Genomic DNA, 21863 nt, shown 5'->3' on the forward strand with positions numbered 1-21863 from the left:
CGATACATACATTATTATTTAAAAAAAACACTCCTCTCATTAATAATTTCAGCGTCACAGTAGATTCGAGCATGTTTGATAAAAAGCGGAATATGGCCATGTATTAGGTACGAAACAACATAGTCAAAAACTTTTGGCGAGGCGATGGATCTGTTGTTGAGAGTGATGGTGAAGATGAAAGTGGTGAGAATTATGATAATATGGAAATAAATGATTAAATAAAAAGATACAATATGTGATTTATTTGTTATCGTAATGTAATTGTAGTATAATGTATGAACAAACCAATGTATATAAAGCGGAAAAATGTTATTATTTTACCTTGTGTTTTAGACTATAATTTCTTTATCAATGTTCTCTCTTGGCAAGTAATAATATTACATTAATAATGATAGTAATATTATATCGTAATAATTTTTTTTTTCTTCGCTGGGAGAGCTGGATACGGATGTTGTGGCTTTGCTTAAGCGGATCCAAAAATTCTCTATTTCTCAGGATGCAGGAGCTCGCGCGGCCGCTTACATTTTACTAGACTTAGCTTTGTTATCACTAAGGGAGTGGGAGCGCAGATTGTATCTCGGCTGCCCACTAATTTCTTGTAAAATATTTGATTATTTTTAATACAAATTCCAGTTTATAATAAGGAAAATAATAATAATAATAATCATAGTTAAGTTAAATAAAATAAAATAAAACAAAGTTAATTTAAATTCGACTCATATAAGTTCAGTTTATAAAAGTTCAGATCTTATAAGTTTGGTTCAGATCTTATAAGTTCAGTTCAGTTCAGTTCAGATCCTATAAGTTCAATTCAGTTCAGATCTATAAGTTCAGTTCAGATCCTATAAGTTCAGTTCAGTTCAGATCCTATAAATTCAGATCAGTTCAAATCCTATAAGTTCAATTCAGATCAGGTTCGTTTCAGTCCAAAAGAACAGGGCCTAACCTTATTCATACGACAAAATTACTAATCATACTATGTATCTGGCCTTTCAGCAACTTCACACCTACCTTACTAATCAACGTATTCAACGAACCCCTAAACTTTCCCGCCAAAATGTAATTGTAACTGAAGATTCCTGTAACAAACTTTAAAACTCATACCCAGGTGCTAAAACCTGTAGAAAACTCCATGCCCATATCATCAATGATCTATATCTTCGCAAAAATTTATCAATTGGGCTTAAGTTAATCAGGGCATACGCTGCTTGTGGTGAATTGGGTATTGCCCATCAACTGTTCGACGAAAGTCCGCACTGAAATGTGTTCTTTTTCAATGTTATGATCAGGAGCTATGTCACCCACAAGCATTACCAAGATGCTTTATGGGTTTTTAAAGGCATGTTTGGTTGTTATGCTAGACCTGATCATTACACGTACCCGTGTGTTTTGAAAGCGTGTTCTGCTTCGGAGAATTTGTGGGTTGGTTTGCAGATTCATGCTGCAGTGTTAAGGTTGGGAAGCAATTGATCTTTATGATCAAACCGGGCCTTTTTAAGTTGTTTCCGAACAATAGGGAGGACCTACAGGACTCGGGTCGGATTTGTCGCCATTGGTCTGGATTTCCGGAATGAGGTAAATACTTACATAATAATGATCTCATATCTAAAGATAATTATCACTAATTCAATTAAGTCCATCCAAATATTTTGAATTTCTATGTTGTTAATGTTGTTGCGGTTTATGATATTTTGTTTAATTGAAAAATGGTGGTTTTTTGAGGTGTCTGTACTGAAAATAAATTATTGTTGTACGCTGTTACTTCGCCCCGTACTCGACACTTTTTTCTCATAATATAGTCGAGTCCAGTACTCGGGAGTGTATACGTGTCAAATATTTCTGAATGAGTTTCAGGAACGTAGGTTGTAGGCAGGGGGGAACGTAGCTAGTAGTAAGGGGCAGCACTCGCTACCCTAAACTTTCGAAAAGTGGTTAAGATTATCGATTTTTGCTGCCCAAAAATTCTTAAATATGACGCCTTAACATAATAAAACAACATGAGGAAAATTCTCTACCCGAAATTTATTTATAGGTTTGCCTCACTTGTAGGCCACTTTACCTAATTTATTTCTCTACTCTGTGTGCCAAAAATTAAGCTCACATAGGTTAAGGATTAATCAAGTTACATCAGTCTATTGTATTACTCTAAACTAACATTCATATTGATCCAAAGGCCTGGTCGTGTATATGCTGATAATAACATTGAATCGCCGGTATGCCAGTCCACCTGCCTTTTTTTATTTATGTCTGGATAATCCTGAGTAGCTATGGTAAAGCATGGTACATAAATACACAGCGAGTGATGACCAATGTGGCACACATAGTTTGTTATTTTGTATCTGATCAAGTTTGGATTGACATTGTGAGACGGTATATTAAGATTAGTTTTAGTGAAGACGAGAGCTCATCTTGAAGTGATTACTGTTTTGCAGCTGACAGTTTCCCTGGTTACTCCGTAGCTCTACCTAGCAGGACTGGATTTTGCCTGCCATGGGTGTTTGTGAAGTGTTTATGCAGTATCCCAGTGTACTTAATACGGAGTAAAACAGAAGGGTCTGATCGAGCAACACGGAGTACTGTGTATGTTTTATTTGTGGAGACTAATGGCACCCGCCAGGTAACATTCTGGACATGCAGCAGGTAGCGATATACCTGATACAATTGGGTACACATATACCTGATACAGAGTCAATGATCAATTTTGGACAAAGTGAAAATTAAAAGTAATTGGGTAGCAATTTACCTGATACACATTTATTTTAGTTAACCTCACATGTATATAATAATGACTAATGACAAAACCCTTTACTGATGATGGCAAAATACCTATCAGCGTCGAGGTTTCTTCCAAGCCTGGGGTATGATACCTAGAGCCGTCTCATAAAACCTATCATGAGTGTCTTGAATGAGCCGGAACCAAGCATGTCTCCAAGATCTTTTGATAACCAAAGTTCCACAAACTCCCCAAAATCCTATGATAAATCCAAGCACCACACTTATGTACAACCCTAGGAGGAACGAGTTATAGTCCTCATGCTTTTCTTGGACAGTAGAACTGTTATTTCCGTTTGGTGCATTGAGTTCTGCTTGATCTCCAGGACACTTCAGAAGTGGAGCACCACAAAGTCCAGGGTTTCCGGTATATGAGTTAGCATCAAAGCTCTGCAACTGAGTGCCAATTGGGATTTTTCCAGAGAGATTGTTGTTTGATAAACCCAAGATTGCTAGAGAGCTTAGTTGAGCAAGACTATCAGGAATTGTTCCTGATAGATGGTTTCCTGATAAATCGAGAAGCTCTAAAGCTGTCAGCTGACCAATTTCTGCCGAAATGCTTCCACTCATATTGTTGTTTGACAAGTCTAGGGATACCAGTCCTGTGAGATTATAAATTCCATCTGGGATTTCTCCATTCAACTCATTAAAGGAAAAATCTATGGATTTAACAAATCTCACTGAATCTTTGAATGTCTGTTCTTCCCTTTTCCATGTAACAGTTGCAGTTTCAATTTCCATGGACATATCTGCACGACCAAGACCAGAAGAAAGTTGACCAAGACCAGAAGAAAGTTGACCAAAATCCATGGCAAAATCCATGGCAATTTCCATGGACATATCTGTATTGCCCGTCATTGCCGTCAAATTACTTATGGATCTTGGAATCACTCCTGAGATGTGATTCATGGCAATGTCTAATATTTGAAGATTTGAGAGTTGGCACAAACTTGCAGGTATCTCTCCAAGGAAATTGTTTTTTCTTAGGATGAGAATGCCTAGCATTTCAAGATTACCTATCCACGGAGGTATGTTTCCAGTAAATGAATTGTACCCTAGATTCAGAATAGTAAGGGATGTGCAATTCTCCAATGAAGACGGAATCGGTCCTGAAAAGCTATTGTTATGTAGGTGTAAGTACTCAAGGTTCTTCATGGTACCAATGGATTTCGGTATACTTCCATAAAATCTGTTGTTTTCCAGGTGTAGACTGATTAAATCAAAGTTCATCCAACAATCTGGAAGCTTCCCGTACAACTTGTTGTTTGACAGGACAACGTCTGATAAACTGATTGGGGTTTTAGGACATAAGATATATGAGGAGTCAGAGAACCTGTTGTCATTAAGGTATAATGTGGAAGCACTTGTGAACCCTGATGGTATAGCACCCTCGAAAAGATTTGAACTCAAGTCTACTTCAGGCGAGTAATCCGTATTTGGGAAAAAAGGGATCAACCCAGAAAACTGGTTATGAGACATATTCAAGTACTGCAGTTTGAATGGCAACGAGTTCCAGAAAGAAACATGAATGATGCCTGACATTTCAGCATTGGATACATCAAGGTATGAGAAATTGGTTTGCAAATAAAGCCAATTCGGAAAAGAAGGGCCTAACTTGCAGGATCTCAAACTGATAATATCTAGCTGAAACGGAGGAACCCAACTCGCATCAATGTCTATCACCAATCTTGGGTTATCTGATAAAAGTAACACGCGCAATCTTACAAGGTTTAAAAAGTGAGCATGAGTAAGAGTATCTTCCAAAGAGTTGGAAGAAATATCCAATTTCTCAAGCATAGCAAGTTGTCCTATTGCTGGAGTAATCTTGCCGATTAGGTGGTTACCAGCAAGGTATAGTTTTGTCAGCATAGTCAATGAGCTAATACTGTCAGGAATGGTACCCCAGAAGTGATTCTGACTCAAATCCAGTGTTGAAAGTGTTGCATTTTCACAGCTAGATAAAGTTTGGATGACATTTATTAGCTCATCGGTAAAATTATTATATGAAAGAGACAGGTATGAAAGGGAGTCCATACTTTCACACTCAATCGCTATGTGGCCTTCTAGATTATTATTAGAGAGCTCAAGATACGAAAGATGATGTAGGTTATTAAACATAATTGGAAAGGGACCTTCTAGTTGATTATAAGAAAGGTCAAGATGTGAAAGATGGTGTAGATTCCCGAAATCATTTGGAATGGGACCTTTGAGTTCGTTCTCTGAAAGATCAAGATATACAAGCTGAGTAGTAATTCCTGGCAAGTTGAATAACCACTGAAATATTGAACTGTCATTAAAACCATTTTGGGAAAGGCTAATAACACGAAGGTTTGATGAGGAGTTTATGTGTGCTAGTGATGATGGAATGTTTACAGGAAGTTGACACTCATCCATATGAAGTACTTCTAAGAAAGGTAGCTTGCTTAGAATGTGAAACGCGTTTTCGGTTGCACTGAGATCAGTACCACTCAAGTCAAGGTACCTCAACAAGCGTAGACGCGGAAGCCATTTCAAATTTTGCCCCTGAGAAGAAATATCAAAGGCATATTCTAAATTAAGATACTCTAGGTTTGTAAGTGAACCTAGGAAACTAAGAATAGGCGGAATTAAATTATTGAAGCCGAGGTCCAAATGTCTCAAATGCTTTAACTGGCGAAGGGAGGGACTCACTTTACCTTGTATACAATTATTATAATCAGAACCTTGAAGGCGGAGCATAGTAACATGACCTGTATAGTTACTGCAACGGACTCCATGCCACTGACAGCAATCAGTATCCTCCTTCCAAGAAGCGAGATGCCCACAATCTTGCGTGATACCATCTTTGAACTGCAGCAGGGCTTTCCTTTCTTCGTGAAAGCACTTAACACTACTGGGATCGCTGTTCCCAAAGGCGGACTGGCATGATAAGTGGCAAGACAGTATTAGGAAAGCGGTGATCAACTGATACCAGGTATTAATGTGAATATATTGTCTCATTTTTGGTGGTTTAAAGTGATCAAAGTAGCTAATTGTTGAGAATCAAGTTTCCTGAGATATAGTGGAGTAATCATAAACCGTTGATTGAGGTCTAGTCTTACTGAATGTTATTTAATCATTAATGCTTGGTCTGTTGGGGGTACCTACTAAGGTACACCACAACTTGGACCAACAAAGAGAATTGCTTGGTATTTATTGTCGGTTCATTTATTTGGGTGAACACGTAAATTGTGATACATATGAGTATTTGCCAGTCGCCACTGCTGGCACATAATTTACAGCGGTTCTGATTCATGTAACGTCCGCCCTCCAGTCGACAATTTACTGGGTTATTTTTGAGTGATCTTGGTTTATAATTTATGTAACATGATCTTACGAAGTGCCGGGAAGTCTTGGTATGTGATTCTATGAATGTGGTAGATGAAGTCTTGGTCTTTCAGTGTGATGTATACAGAGATTATGACTACTTGTGCCAGGGCGGACCCAACTAGCACCAACTTGTGTATTCGTAATCCCAAGTCCATAATGATGGGGGCCAGTAAACGGTACGGAGTATATGATTTTGTAACTTTCCAGGAAGTTGTATTCTAGTAATGACTAACAAGTACGGAGTATATGATTTTGTAACTTTCCAGGTCAATGGATGCATTATGAAAGGGAGTTCTTTTCAGTGGATATAGACGATCCAAGAAGTTTTTTTTTTTTTTTTTTTTTTTTTTTCAAGAAGTTGTTCCCTCAAGGACTCTGAAAAGTAAGTCATACATGGTGGAAGGTTGAGATTGAAAGCAAAAAAAACACTTAACACTAATTAATTCACTTCTCTCTCTAGTTTTAATAATACATTCACTAATTCATTATCATACACAATTAACACCATATTTTGTCTTATACTTCAAAGTTTATGAAAATTTTGTTAACATTTTTCCTGTTTCGATTTTTTTCGTTTTTTTTTTCGAGACAAGTTTTCGACATTTTAGGATTTTACGAGTGTAATTCTAACAGCAAAAAGTGTAATTTTAAGGAATATTTTCGAGAATTTAACGTTTTACAAGTTTAACTTCAATCTTTTCCGAGTGATTTTAACAAATAATATTTTGAATTTTTGTCATTTTATCACAAGTCATTGTAATTTAGCATTTTACAAGTGTTATTTTAATGACAAAAAGTGTTATTTTAGTCCAGGTAAGTGTAATTTCAAATTCAATGAGATTGTTATTTTTAGTCGAGGAGAATGTAATTTTAGTTGAGAAAAGTATAATTTTAGTCGGAAAAGTGTAATTTGATCCATCGAGAATGTAATTTTAGTCCATTGAGAATGTAACATTAGTCCAATGAGAATATAACCAAGTCCATTGAGAGTGTAACATTAGTCCAATAGAGGTAAGTGTAATTCTAACAACAAAAATTGTAATTCTAACAACAAAAAGTGTAATTCTAACAACAAAAAGTGTAATTCTAACAACAAAAAGTGTTATTCTAGCAAAAGAAAGTGTAATTTTAACAGAAAAAAGTGTAATTCTAACAACAAAAAGTGTAATTTTAGCCGAAAAAAGTGTTATTCTAGCAAAAGAAAGTGTAATCTTAACAGAAAAAAGTGTAATTCTAACAACAAAAAGTGTAATTTTAGCCGAAAAAAGTGTTATTCTAGCCAAAAAAAGTATAATTTTAACAGAAAAAATTGTAATTTTAATGGAGAAAAGTGTGATTTTAACAGAAAAAGGTGTAATTCTAACAACAACAAAAAAGTGTTATTTTAGCAGAAAAAGTGTAATTTTAGTCGAAAAAAGTGTTATTCTAGCAGAAAAAAGTGTTATTTTAGCCGAAAAAAGTGTTATTTTAGCCGAAAAAAGTGTTATTCTAGCCAAAAAAAGTGTAATTTTAATAAAAAAAGGGTAATACCTTAAAAATAAGACTATATTTTAAATATATCTAAGATTAAAATCAACAAATAATCTTAGATCTATTTAGTACATCTAAAACTAAAATAAAAATATCTCACAAAATAAGAAAAAAATAAGAACTAAGAAAAAAAATATAAAGAAAATATTTCATATTTAGTAGATTTAATATTAAAATCAAAATATTATAGATCTAACATTAAAATAAAAGTAACATTTAAAAATACGAAATTTGTAAAGAAAATCTGAAAAAAATAATACTATACATAAAAACGAGATCTAAAAAAAACGATAACATAATGAATTTACCCAAGACGGGATTTAAAAAAAAAACAAGACGATATTTGAAACTAACGCACACACACCGCCAACATTAAAAAAGTTGTGACGAGAAGCCAACAATCACAACAAAAGTTTAAAAAAATAAAAAAACAAAAAAAAAAAAAACGACGAAACACTGAAGAAGATGGGGAGATCTCGTTTTTGTGACGAGAAACCAACAGTCTCGTTCTAAAAAACACACACGAAAGAAAAAAAAAATGATAAGATCTCGTTTTTTGAGCCCAAGTAAACAAAGGAGATCTCGTTTTTGTTGCAGCCGGCGGGTGGAGGAGGCGGTGGGTGGTCGTGGACATTGGGGTAGGTGGTGGGAGGTGTTATTTTAATGACAGATCTGGTCGAAGGGGAGGTAGTCGTGGTCGTGTGGGTGGGGGTGGGTCGTGGTGCGGTGGGTGTGTTACTGGGTTGTAGTCGTGGGTGGGTGTGGGTGGCGGTCGTGGGTCGGTTGTGGTGGGTGGGTCGGTTGGGTTGTGGAGTACGGGAGTGGTGGAGATGGTGGGGTACCGTGGTGGTGGCAATGGTGGTCGGGTGGGTTGTGGTGGTGAGTGAGGAAGAGGTTTTTGTTAGGTTTGATTTATTTGGTTTTTGGTAGGTTTTGATTTATTTGGGTTTAGAGAGATGAGAGTATTGAAATTGTTTGAGATGAGAGAGAAATGGTGAGTGGAAAAATGTATATATGTTAGATTAGTGGTTAATTAGGATATGTTGTTAATTAATTAGTATAGTAGAGAGAGAAGGGTAAATTAGCTCATTAATCCTCCTTTTTTTACTTCCAATCTCAACCCTCCATCTTCCTCATCCAATGGCTCTAAAGGGAACTTATGGACTCAAATGTAAGAGGTGGACTTAGATGATCTTATTACTATATATATATATATATAGAGAGAGAGAGAGAGAGAGAGTGGTTATTCTAAGGTCCTTACATCCATTGAGTCCCTAAGTCCTTATAAGGGCCTTTGGATGGAAGGGATGGAGGGATGAGATTTCATCTTGATGGAGGGCCATAAATCTCCCTCACTAATCTCCCTCACTAATCTTGTACAACTCCATCCTAATTTGTATAACTCCATCCTCATTCTAATTCTCCCAACTCACTCACTCATTATTCACTCTCTCACACTTCTCTCATCCTTCTTTCTCTCTCATTTTTCCTCTCATTCTCTCAAAACAAAACAAAAAAACCCAAATAAAACACAAACTAAAAAAAAACCAAAACACAAACAAAAAACCAATAAAATAAACCTCTCATCTCCCACCACCACCCCTCACCCGAAACCACCACCCACCTCCTCCCCCGACCTCTTTCCACTACACCACCACACTACGCCCACCACCGTCATCCTCCCCCCATAAACGCCTCCCACCACGCACCCGACAACAACCCGCCACACACAACCACCAACAACCCGACACCACCTTGTTCTTCTTCTTTTTTTCTTTTTTTGTTTGTACAAGTATCTTGTAGATCTGGTAAGTTGAATTGTTGACCATCCAATAAGGGTACAAATATAAAGTTGACAAAGTCGTAAAGGTGTAAAAAGTGTGATTTGACTAATGTAGATCCCACTAATATTCCTGCCTCCTTAATATGTACTGTAATATAATATGTGCAATATTGGATGAACCACTTATTTTTTGGGTGTGTTTGTCTTGTAGTCGTGTTCCTGTGTGTGCATTTCAATTAATTTTTTTTTTTTTTTTTTTTTTTTTTTTTTTTTTTTTGTTTTTAATTGGTGTTGATTTCGTTTGTTTTGTTTTCAATTTTTTTTTTTTTTTGTTTTAATTGGTGTTGTTTTCCTGTGTTTGTTTTGTTTTTGTCTTTGTTTTTGTTATTTTTTTTATTTTGTTATTTGGTTGTTATTATTATTTGGTTTTGTTATTGTTTTTTGGTTTTTGTTATTTGGTTGTTATTGTTATTTGATTTTTTCTTTCAGATTTACTTTTTTTTATTTATGTATATAATTTGTTATTGTCATGGCTCATTCATAGTATTAACCTCTAAAGTTATAAATTGTATAAATTAGAGTTACACAAATTTTGGACTAAAGTTATACATATTGTCTATTAAAGTTATACAATGCGTGCATTAAAGTTATACACACAACATATAAATTTTTCATTGTTAATTTTTTTTGATGAATCATGATTTTGTTATTTTTTTTTTTTGTTATTGTTATTGTTATTTGTTTTTTTTTTATATTTGGTATTTTTGTTAGATTTACGAGTTTTTTTGTTAAATGAACGGGTTTTTGTTATTATGGGTTTTTTTTTGTTTTTGTTATTATGGGTTTTTTTTGTTATTGTTATTTGGTTATTTTTTTATTATTAGTTTTCAGATCTAGTTTTATTTTTCTCTACTTTCATCACTTTTTTTTACAATTTTGGACTAAAGTTATACAAAAATAGACTAAAGTTATACAAATATGGACTAAAGTTATACAAATAAGGACTAGAGTTATACAAAAATTGACTAAAATTATACAAATATGGACTAAAGTTATACAAAAATGGACAAAAGTTATACATATGAATGACTAAAGTTATACAAATAAGGACTAGAGTTATACAAAAATTGACTAAAGTTATACAAATATGAACTAAAGTTATACAAAAATGGACAAAAGTTATACAAAAATGGACTAAAGTCATACAAAAATGGGCTAAAGTTATACAAAAAATTGGACTAAAGTTATACAAAAATGAACCAAAGTTATACAAAAATGAACCAAAGTTATACAAAAATGAACCAAAGTTATTCAAAAATCGACCAGAGTTATACAAAAATGCACCAAAGTTATACAAAAATTGGACTAAAGTCATACAACAATGGACTAAAGTTATACAAAAAATTGGACTAAAGTTATACAAAAATGAACCAAAGTTATACAAAAATGAACCAAAGTTATACAAAAATTGACCAGAGTTATACAAAAATGCACTAGAGTTATACAAAAAATTGGACTAAAGTTATACAAAAAATTAACCAAAGTTATAAAAAAATGAACCAAAGTTATACAAAAATGGACCAGAGTTATACAAAAATGCACCAGAGTTATACAAAAGTTAGTCCATTTTTGTATAACTTTAGTCCATTTTTGTATAACTTTGGTTCATTTTTGTATAACTTTGGTTCATTTTTGTATAACTCTGGTTCATTTTTGTATAACTTTGGTTCATTTTTGTATAACTTTACTCCATTGTTGTATCACTTTAGTCCAATTTTTGTATAACTTTAGTCTTTTTTTGTATAACTTTGGTCTATTTTTGTATAACTTCAGTTAGACCTGGCAAAACCAATCCGACCCGATTGACCCGACCCGAAAAGGTTGACCCGAGACCCGAAATCGACCCGAACTGCCGCACCCGAATGACACCCGAAGCCCGAATTGATCTGACCCGACCCGAAAATGACCCGAGCTTTCATGGACCCATAACAGACCCGACCCGAAATGTCCGACCCGAAACCACTCAACCCGAAAATGACCCGATAAAATATAACTCTAATTGACCCCAAAAGACTTGAAATGCCTTTTTTCTCTCTTAATCATTTACCCGAAAATGACCCGACCCAAAATAACCCGATCCGCTTGCCCGAAACAGACCCGACCAACAAACCCGAAACAGACCCGAAATTCGAAATGACCCAGCCCGGCCCGAGCTAACCCGAAAATTTGAGAAACCCGAAATAGCCCGACCCGAAATGGCCCGATCCGAACCCGACCCGTTAACCCGATTTGCCAGGTCTAACTTCAGTCTTTTTTTGTATAACTTTAGTCCATATTTGTATAACTTTAGTCCATTTTTGTATAACTTTGGTCCATTCTTGTATAACTTTGGTTCATTTTTGTATAACTTTGGTTCATTTTTGTATAACTTTGGTTCATTTTTGTATAACTCTGGTTCATTTTTGTATAACTTTAGTCCAATTTTTTGTATAACTTTAGTCCATTTTTTGTATAACTTTGGTGCATTTTTGTATAACTTTGGTCATAAAATGTATAACTTTAGTCGTAAATAGTAAAAAAATCAAACAATAAATATGAAAAATATGAAAAAAAAAAATAATAACAAAAACAAAAAAAACTCATAATAAGAAAAACAAAAAACCAAATAACAATAATAAAACCAACAACCCAACCAAACCCGAAATCTAAAATAAACCAAATAACAAGATTTAAAACCCGAAATCTTAAAAAAAAGTATAACAAGAAGAGATTTGAGAAAATGAATAAAAAATGAGAAGTAACAAAATAAAAGACAACAACAAAAAATGAATGGAAAAAACAACTCAAAACATGAAAATAAAGACCAAACGAACAAAAAAAAAAAAAAAAAAAAAAAACCGAGGCAAAAAAAAAAAAAAAAGTTGGCGGTGCGGTGGCGGTGGTGGGCGGTGAGTTGGTGTCGGGTGGGATAATGGTGGGTGGTGGTGAATGAGGAAGAGAAGAATGAATGATTTATTTGGGTTTTTTGATTTAATTGGATTTTTTGGGTTTTTTGATTTAATTGGATTTTTTGGGTTTTATTTATTTATTTGGGTTTTGGGTTTTTTATTTATTTGGATTTTTTGGGTTTTTATTTTTTGGGGTTTTAGAGAGAAGATGAGTTGTGTGATATATTGATAAGTGAATCATTTACACCTTATTTCCCTCTTTCTTCGACGCATTCCGGCTCATAACGAGTCGATTTCGTGTGCTTTTCCTTGCATTTGTGCCCGATCCCCGTACTTGTCATTTTGTGTGTCCTTTTGTAGGAACCGAGTCGAGTATGAAGGAATTGGGGCAAGAAAAGGCATTTTAATGCCTTTACATGAAGAAAGGGGAGATGAAGGATTTTTGAAGAAGAAATCCTCTGCCGGCAGGCCGGCAGCCGGCCCACCGGCAGGAGGTATTGCTACGAGGAGAAAAAGGAAGAAACAAGCTGAAGAGGTATTCTCTGCCGGCAGGCCGGCAGCCGGCCCACCGGCAGGGAACACAATCACCATACTTAGTCAAATTTTGAAGAAGTTTTTGGCCAAAGTTAATTCAACGCGCTACCGGCACAGGTAGCCGGCAGCCGGCCCGCCGGCAGAGGGCACCTGGCATGAAGAATTGGAGGAAAATCCCAAGAAGAGAAATTCTCTGCCGGCAGGCCGGCAGCCGGCCCACCGGCAGGGGATTGCCCAACCTTCATTTTCCTCAGTTTTTGAAAGAACGCGCTGCCGGCAGAGGAGGCCCGCCGGCACAGGAACACTTTACACGAGTTGGGCTTTTTCATTCTTTCTTCCCTTAATCCAATGATAGCCTATAAATACCCCCCTCCTTAAACCCTTTTGCACACAACCCTAGATCTGAAAAACATTCCATATTTATTGTAATATCTCCTTAATCAAGTTCTAATCTTTCAATAATTATTATTAATATTTAGCAAGAATTAGTTAGTTCTAGTAATAGTCAATTGTTTACACTTGTTTGTTGAAGTTTGTATTGGGGATTTTGAAGGGTTTTCCTTCTTATTAATCAATCAAGCTTCCATCTTTCCTTTTGTTGGTATAATTTCTCTCCTTCCTTTTACTTGTTTATCATTTGTTTACATTTTCCTTGTCTTTTGATTTTGTTACAACCTTCATTATGTCTTCTCCTTGTGTTGTTTGCTTTTCTTCTCTATTTAGTATAATTTCCCTTAACATGAGTGAGTAGATCCCTTCTAGGGTTTAGGGTGATTCTTTATGGGATTTGTGGGCATGATTCTTTGAACATTTTGGTCTTTGGTGAAATTGTTTAACTTTCCTATTCATTGCACTCAAGGTGTTTGTTGATTTGCTCATGTGAAAGCTTTGACCTTTCTTCATTTATTGCTTAATTCTCCCTTAGAACGAAAGTTTTTGGGAGTCTTGATGTATGTTAGGAGAGGAGGGATGCTTAATGAAAATTAGTAGCCACCCTTAAGATACCCAAGACATTGGTTCTTCATCTTAGGTTAATCTCTCACCATTGACCCTTTTCGATCTTCATGTTTGCCCCTAGCCCATATTGATGACCCCGAAAGCCCTAGCTTTTAATTATCCGTATTCATTATCATCATCTTGTTTGTCTTTTTCTCTAGTGATTATAACCAAAACCTTTACTCTTAACTTTGATTGAACTTGACTCTCAATAGAACTTTGTAGCAACCCCCGCCGTCCTTGAGTTCGACCCCGACTAAATACTACGCTTTTTCGGGTTTTACAAATAGTTTTGGTATAGGGAGTAGACGACAAATTTCCTATTATCAAATGGCGCCGTTGCCGGGGATGGCGTTAGGTTATGCTTAGTTTCATTTAGAGTCTTTGCTTTAATCTTGTCTCAATTGTCATTTTGCTTTAGTAGTTGATTGTTGTTTGTAGAGTGTGTGTGATTTTTGCCTTTCCCTAGTGTGTAAAAACACTAGGAGACTTACGATTTGCCAAGTGTATGCCTAGGAGGAATCATCAAGCTCTCCTATTCAACTCCGACCCCGAGAGGCTATTTAGGACCTTGAGGACTAGGACTCTTGAAAGAGTGAGGAACAACTCCACCCAAGCAAACATTGATCAACCAAACTCACACATCCCACAAAATTTTGATACAACAACTACGGTTCAACCAAATACCACAATTGAGACTTTAGTAGAAAACCCCTTTCATAACTTCCTTAATTACAATAGTCCACCTCAAACACCACCACATCAAGAACCAAACCACCCACCACAAATGGCTCTTAGAGATCACAACCGGCCTAACCATAATGATTCATGTAATCCCATCAACTTTGGCACCTTGGCCCCAAACAACTTTGAAATGCATCCCGCCCAAGTCGGGTTAGTTGAGAAGGACTTGTTTGGAGGTCATATTGAGGAAGATGCCCATGCCCATCTCCGGAAATTTAAAAGGAAAGTTTCAATGATGAAGAAGAATGGGGTGTCCGAAGACACCTTGAGAATGATGTTGTTTCCGTTTTCATTGACGGGCAAAGCGGACCGGTGGTTGAACATTCACCCACCGGATACTTTCACTACTTGGGATGACTTGGCCCAAGCATTTATGGCCAAGTACTACCCTTCCTCAAAGACCGCGATGCTCCGCAACGAGATCCATACGTTCCAACAAGAGGATGGTGAGTCCTTAGCAGGTGAGGCTTGGGACCGTTATCAAGATTTGATAGCAAGTTGCCCCCACCATGGAATACCGGAATGGTACATTACTCAAACATTCTTCCAAACTCTACTACCAAGAACTAAGGAGATGGTAAATGCCTCCGCGGGGTGAGGTTTTGACCACTTGAATGATGAAGAGGGCACGGCATTGATCAAAAAAATGGTAGACTCGGAGGCAAACTATGGTTCTAGAGGGAACATGCTACGAAGAAACGGGAAATTCCCTAAGGAAAATGCCTCCAACTCCGATACAAATGCCAAGCTCGACTTGCTCACAAAGCAATTTGAGAAGTTTTCAAGGAATCAAGTGAACCAAGCCGGGACCTCATTTGGGCCGCCCATGGAAGAAGTTGCTCAAGTCTCGAGTTGTGAACTTTGTGGAGGAAGTGGTCATACATATGACTTGTGTGGCAACAATTACAATGGTGCCTATGAAGAGAATGCTCAAGAGGTTAACGCTTTTCAAAGCTACAACAACAATCCTAGGCCACCAAGGCCTCCTTACAACAACCCAAATGTCTACAATCCAAATACCAATTTCTACCACCCCGGGTTAAGGAACCACCCCAACTTTAGTTACAAAAGCACCAATGTTCAAAACCCCCAACATCTCCAACCACAAACCCAAACCAATCCACCCGGTTTTGCTCAACCAAGGGGAATTCTCCCAAACCCAAGAAATAACTTTGGAAATCAAAACCAATGGTCAAGCAACAACCCACCCCAAAACTATGGCAACCAACAACAAGGGCACCAAGAGTTTGGTGGAAACCAAAGCAACCAAGGGTTTTACCAAGGGAATCAAGTAAATCAAGCAAATCAAGGATTTGGGCAAGGGTATGTTCAAGGGTCTCAAGAACAAGGGCAAGGATCAAACTTCAACAACTATGGTACGAGAGGTAACTTTCAAGTGGGGCAAAACAACAACCAAGGTCCCAATGCTAGATATGACTATGGGTTCCCTTTACCCATAGCCAACCAACCTCATCAAGAACCCCAAGGTGAGCTCTCTCAAGTGGAGCTTTTGAAGATGATCAAGAACATGCAACTTCAACATAGCCAAGAGATAGCTAATTTTGCAAAAGCTACTCAACAAGAACAAGCAAACTTGAGAGCTACATTTCTTAAGGACATGAGGGAAATGGAATCTAGGATGGCTTCGCATGCTATGGCTAACCCTCAAAGGCCGCCCGGTGGTTTGTTGGCTCAAGGACAAAGCTCCAAAGATGCCTCAAATAGCCACCATGCTCATGCGGTAGTGCTAAGGAGTGGTTTAGAGCTTGAGGACCCTTACAAAGACCTTGAGTTGGAAGTTGATGAAGATCCCAAGGGGAATGAGGTAGAAGTGGATGATGAAGAGGAAAGCTCACCCATTGAGGCTTCGGGTAAAGCTAATGATGACAAGAAAGGAAGGAAAGCTTGTGAAGATTTGACTAGAAGAGGAATTCAAGTGGACAAGGATGTTGATGGATATGTGGAAGACCTCCCTTATGAGGAGGAAGCTAATGAAGAAATACCTTTGCAACATTCTAAAAAGGTAACAAAAAGTTCGGCTCCTCCAAAGGTATCTTCCAATTCCCAACTTGTTTCTAAAATTCCTTACCCTTCAAGAGCCATAAAGAGTAGGGAGAACCTCAAGTATGCCAAATTTTGTGATATGCTTGAGAAACTTGAGGTTACCCTACCCTTTACGGAGGTGATAATGAACATGCCAACCTACTCAAAATTTTTAAAAGACATTTTGACAAAGAAAAGAGTCTTGGGTGACCAAGAAATAGTGGCTATGGAAGAAGCATGTAGTGCTCATATCCTTAACAAATTGCCCACTAAACTTGGTGACCCGGGAAGCTTTTCCATTCCTTGTGTAGTTGGCGGTGTTCCTATCTCTAGAGCTCTTTGTGACTTGGGAGCAAGTGTTAGTGTTATTCCTTTGAAAGTTGCAAAAAGGATTGGCATTCAAAACTTGGCTCCCACTTCCATGACTCTCCAATTGGCGGATAGGTCCGTCAAACGCCCTATGGGGGTGCTTGAGGACGTGCCCGTCAAGGTTGGAAAGTTTTTGATTCCCACCGATTTTGTTGTCCTTGATATTCCGGAGGATAGCCACACTCCCATCATCCTAGGTAGGCCATTTTTGGCTACCGGAGGAGTACTCATTGATGTGAAGAATGGGCGGCTAACCTTCCAAATTGAGGGCAACAAAATCGAATTTAACTTGCCAAATTTGATGAAAGGTCCAAGTGTAGAAAGATTGAGCACAATTGAGGTAATTGATGAGATAGTGCACGAAGTAGCCCGTGAAGAGGCGGAGATGGAAGAGGTTTTCAAATCTCTTTGCATGATGAGGCAATGAAAGAGGATCATGAGGTCGATGAAGAGCTATTAAAGAAAGTGGAGGGCTTTCTCCCTCCAAAGGTACAACTCAAACCCTTGCCTCCCTCACTCAAGTATGCTTTCCTTGATGAGGGAGAGGCCTACCCGGTGATCGTTAATGCTAACCTAAGTGAGTCCCAAGAAAAGAAGCTTTTGGAAATTTTGAAAACTCATAGAGGGGCACTTGGGTATAGCATTGATGACATCAAGGGCTTAAGTCCGAGTTTGTGCATGCATAGGATAGTTTTGGAGGAGGGGAGTCAACCCAAGGTTGACGGTCTTAGAAGGATTAACCCAAAAATGGCCGAGGTGGTGAAAAATGAAGTCTTGAAACTCCTAGAGGCCGGTATTATATACCAAATTACCGATAGCAAATGGGTTAGTCCGGTTCATGTGGTACCCAAAAAGGGGGGGATACAAATGGTTGAACAAGAGGATGGCACCACCCTACCCACTAGACCCGTGACCGGGTGGCGAATGTGTATTGACTACCGCAAGCTCAATGCCGCCACCCTCAAAGACCACTTCCCAATTCCCTTCATTGACCAAATGCTAGAAAGGCTCGCGGGCCATGCATATTATTGCTTCTTAGACGGTTATTCCGGGTTTTTCCAAATTCCCATTCACCCGGATGACCAAGAGAAGACGACCTTCACTTGCCCAATAGGAGTCTATGCTTACCGTAGGATGCCATTCGGGCTTTGTAATGCGCCCGGCACCTTCCAAAGGTGCATGATGGCAATATTTTCAGATTTCCTTGAAAAAAGCATGGAAGTCTTCATGGACGACTTTAGTGTCCATGGGGACTCGTTTGAGCTTGGTCTTGAGAACTTGGCTAGTGTGTTGAGACGGTGTGAGGAGCATAACCTCGTCCTTAATTGGGAAAAGTGCCATTTCATGGTGGAGGAGGGGGTTGTACTCGGTCACATCGTTTCAAGGAGGGGTATTGAGGTCGATGGGGCCAAAGTTGCGGTCATAGAGAACTTGTCACCCCCTTCCAATGTTAAGGGAGTGAGAAGTTTTCTAGGCCATGCCGGGTTTTATCGGCGTTTTATCAAGGATTTTTCAAAAATAGCAAAGCCCCTAACCTCATTACTCCTCAAGGATTCCCCCTTTGTGTTTGATGATTCTTGTCTTGAAGCTTTCAATAGGTTGAAGAGAGCATTGGTCACGGCACCGATAATCCGATCTCCGGATTGGAATCTTCCCTTTGAAATAATGTGTGATGCATCGGACTTCGCGGTTGGTGCGGTACTTGGGCAAGTTGTGGATAAGAAGCATCATGTGATATATTACACAAGCAAGACCCTTGATCAAACCCAATGTGGATACGCTACTACCGAAAAGGAAATGTTGGCAATTGTTCATGCCGTGGAGAAATTTCGGCAATACCTTGTTGGGTCTAAGGTGGTGGTTTACTCCGATCACACCGCCTTGAGACAATTGATGGTGAAAAAAGATGCAAAGCCCCGGCTCTTGAGATGGGTCCTTCTTCTTCAAGAATTTGATTTAGAGATTAAAGATAAGGCCGGTTCGGAAAATGTTGTAGCCGACCACTTATCTAGATTGACCGTTGAAGACCATGGGATACAAGACAAGAGTGGACCCATCAATGAGTGGTTGCGGGATGATGGACTCATGGAAGTTACCGCCAAAACTCCTTGGTTTGCGGATCTTGCAAATTACATTGTAAGCGGTTTCTTGCCGGATGAAATGGAGCCAAGAGAAAGGAGGAAGTTGAGAAATGATGCTAGAAGGTACTTTTGGAATGACCCACATTTGTTTCGCAAGTGTGGGGATGGTATGTTCCGGAGATGCGTGTCTCGAGAGGAAGGGTTAGAAATTGTTGACCGGGTTCACAATTCCGCCTACGGGGGACACTTGGCCACTTCTAGAACTATCGCCAAGATCCTCCAAGGTGGGTTTTATTGGCCCTCCATGTTCAAAGACATTCACCACTTGGTTAAATCGTGTGATGCTTGCCAAAGAGTCGGGAACATAGGGAAGAGAAGTGAGATGCCATTGACTAACATATTAGAGATTGAGCTTTTTGATTGTTGGGGCATAGACTTCATGGGACCCTTTCCCAACTCTTGTGGAAATGAATACATCTTGGTTGCGGTGGACTATGTATCCAAATGGATTGAAGCGGTTGCCTCCCCCACCAATGATAGCAAAGTTGTGATGAAACTTTTTAAAGGCACAATTTTCCCAAGATTCGGAACTCCAAGGGTAGTTATAAGTAATGGCGGATCTCATTTCCGCAAGAGTACCTTCAAGGCCCTTCTTGAATCACATGGTGTGCGGCACAAAACCGCACTTGCCTACCACCCTCAAACTAGTGGACAAGTGGAGGTTTCTAACCGCCAAATCAAAGTCATTTTGGAGAAAGTAGCCAACAAGAGCCGGAAAGATTGGTCTCAAAAGCTCCCCGATGTCTTGTGGGCATTGAGAACCGCCTTCAAGACACCACTGGGCACCACCCCGTACAAGCTTGTGTACGGAAAAGCTTGCCATTTGCCCGTGGAGTTGGAGCACAAGGCTTGGTGGGCTCTCAAAGAAATGAATTTTGACTTTGATGCCGCCGGAGAAGTACGCTTCCTCCAAATGAATGAGCCTGAGGAGTTAAGATTGGAGGCTTATGAGAGCTCCAAAATCTACAAAGATCAAACGAAGAAATGGCATGATGCCAAGATCATGAAAAAAGAGGTAAGTGTTGGAGACCTCGTTCTCCTTTTCAATTCCAAGATAAAGGTGTTCTCGGGCAAGCTCAAGTCAAGGTGGTCCGGACCCTTCAAAGTGATGAAGGTATTCCCCTATGGCGCCTTTGAGCTTTGGAGCGAGGAGGGAGGTACCTTTCGGGTGAATGGTCAAAGAGTAAAGCGTTACTACGACGGCGACAACAAAGGCCCAATAGAAGTACTCTATCTCGGGGAACCCCTCCCCGAGGAGAGGGAAAGTTGAAATTCTCGAATTTGAATTGGTTTGGTGGAGTCCCACAAGAACCACCATTTGTAAATAGCATGCATGTAGATAGCATTTGAGATAGTTTGGATTGAACATTCTTGACGAACTTGAATTTGGAGGTGGGACCCCTAGCCTCGCCCGAGATCCCGACACGAGTCGTCGGTTTGAAAGTTGAAAACTCGAAAAATTGGGCAAGGATAGGAATTGGAAATGTATTGTTGAGTTTGAGAGGAAAAACGAAAGTGAAAACTAAGAGTTGTAACTCTCTGCCCGGTGGGCCGTGGCAGGTGCCCTCCACCGGTAGCGCGTTGAAAATTTTTTGTGAAAATTGAAGGAATTAAGCTGAGAAGAATTCCCTGCCGGTAGGCCGGCAGCCGGCTCACCGGCAGGGAGATCCCTATTTATTGAAAAAGGCGAAAAGTTGAAGAAGAGGAATCCTCTACCGGCAGGCCGGCAGCCGGCTCACCGGTAGGGGATGTCTTACTGAACCAAGAATGAAGGAATCATGAGGAGAAGGACTCCCTACCGGCAGGCCGGCAGCCGGCCCCCCGGTAGAGGATCGCTTACTATGGTAAAATTGGGAATTTGAAGATGAAGGAAACCCCTGCCGGCAGGCCGGCAGCCGGCTCACCGGTAGGGGAACCACTGAACTGCAAAAAAGGAGTATTGGGGAATTTTCTGCCGGTGGACCGGCAAGTGCGCTTGCCTTCCACCGCAGCGCGTTGGTTTATTTTTGAAGAAAATTCGAATCCCCTACGGGTGACCGGTGCGGTTCGCCAAACCGGCAGGGGATCTTTATAACCCTCGTGAACCAGCCGTGTTATCCCCATTACCTCAAATTCCTTCCTCTTTCTTTCCTTTCTCTCTCATCTCCCTAAACCCTTACCACCATATCCACCATCACCAACCCATCACCCTCACCATTAAACCTCATCCTCCCTTCAACATCCTTCATTCCTTCCCTTTTTACCCTCATTTCCTTCATCTAAAGATGGCTAACAAGAGAACTAGGTCGGAGATGGCGGAAGCTCAACGGCTTTTGGTCGAGGCGGCGGCGAGTGACACTAACCCGGATCCCGACTACCCGGACGTTGAGTTCGTCACGCAAGAGCAAAAAGGTAAATTTATCTTGTTCAAAAATCGCCCCTTAACCCCGACAAAATTTATTTGTAGACCGGCTATGAGAAATATGGGACTAGACAACGAAACCTTCGAGTTGTTTAAGGGTGTTGGTATGAAGGGCTTATATGATTTGCATGAGGAAACTTATCCCCGCCTCACTTGGGAATTCCTTAGTAGTTTCCGTCTTGATAAGCACCGACAAACCCGTATGGTCGAGCAAATTCACTTTCGGTTAATGAACCGTGATCATTCCATGTCCC

The 21863-nt window shown here is 39.1% G+C and overlaps 1 non-coding gene across 1 annotated transcript; it reads right to left on the reverse strand.

Moving 5' to 3' along the window:
• Positions 1 to 15061: 15061 nt before the first annotated feature.
• Positions 15062 to 15171, reverse strand: LOC141625527 (small nucleolar RNA R71). The gene has a single exon (XR_012535301.1). It is a non-coding gene; the product is annotated as a small nucleolar RNA R71 (small nucleolar RNA).
• Positions 15172 to 21863: the final 6692 nt, after the last annotated feature.

The sequence above is a fragment of the Silene latifolia genome, chromosome X (genome assembly GCF_048544455.1).
Source record: "Silene latifolia isolate original U9 population chromosome X, ASM4854445v1, whole genome shotgun sequence".
Taxonomy (NCBI): domain Eukaryota; kingdom Viridiplantae; phylum Streptophyta; class Magnoliopsida; order Caryophyllales; family Caryophyllaceae; genus Silene; species Silene latifolia.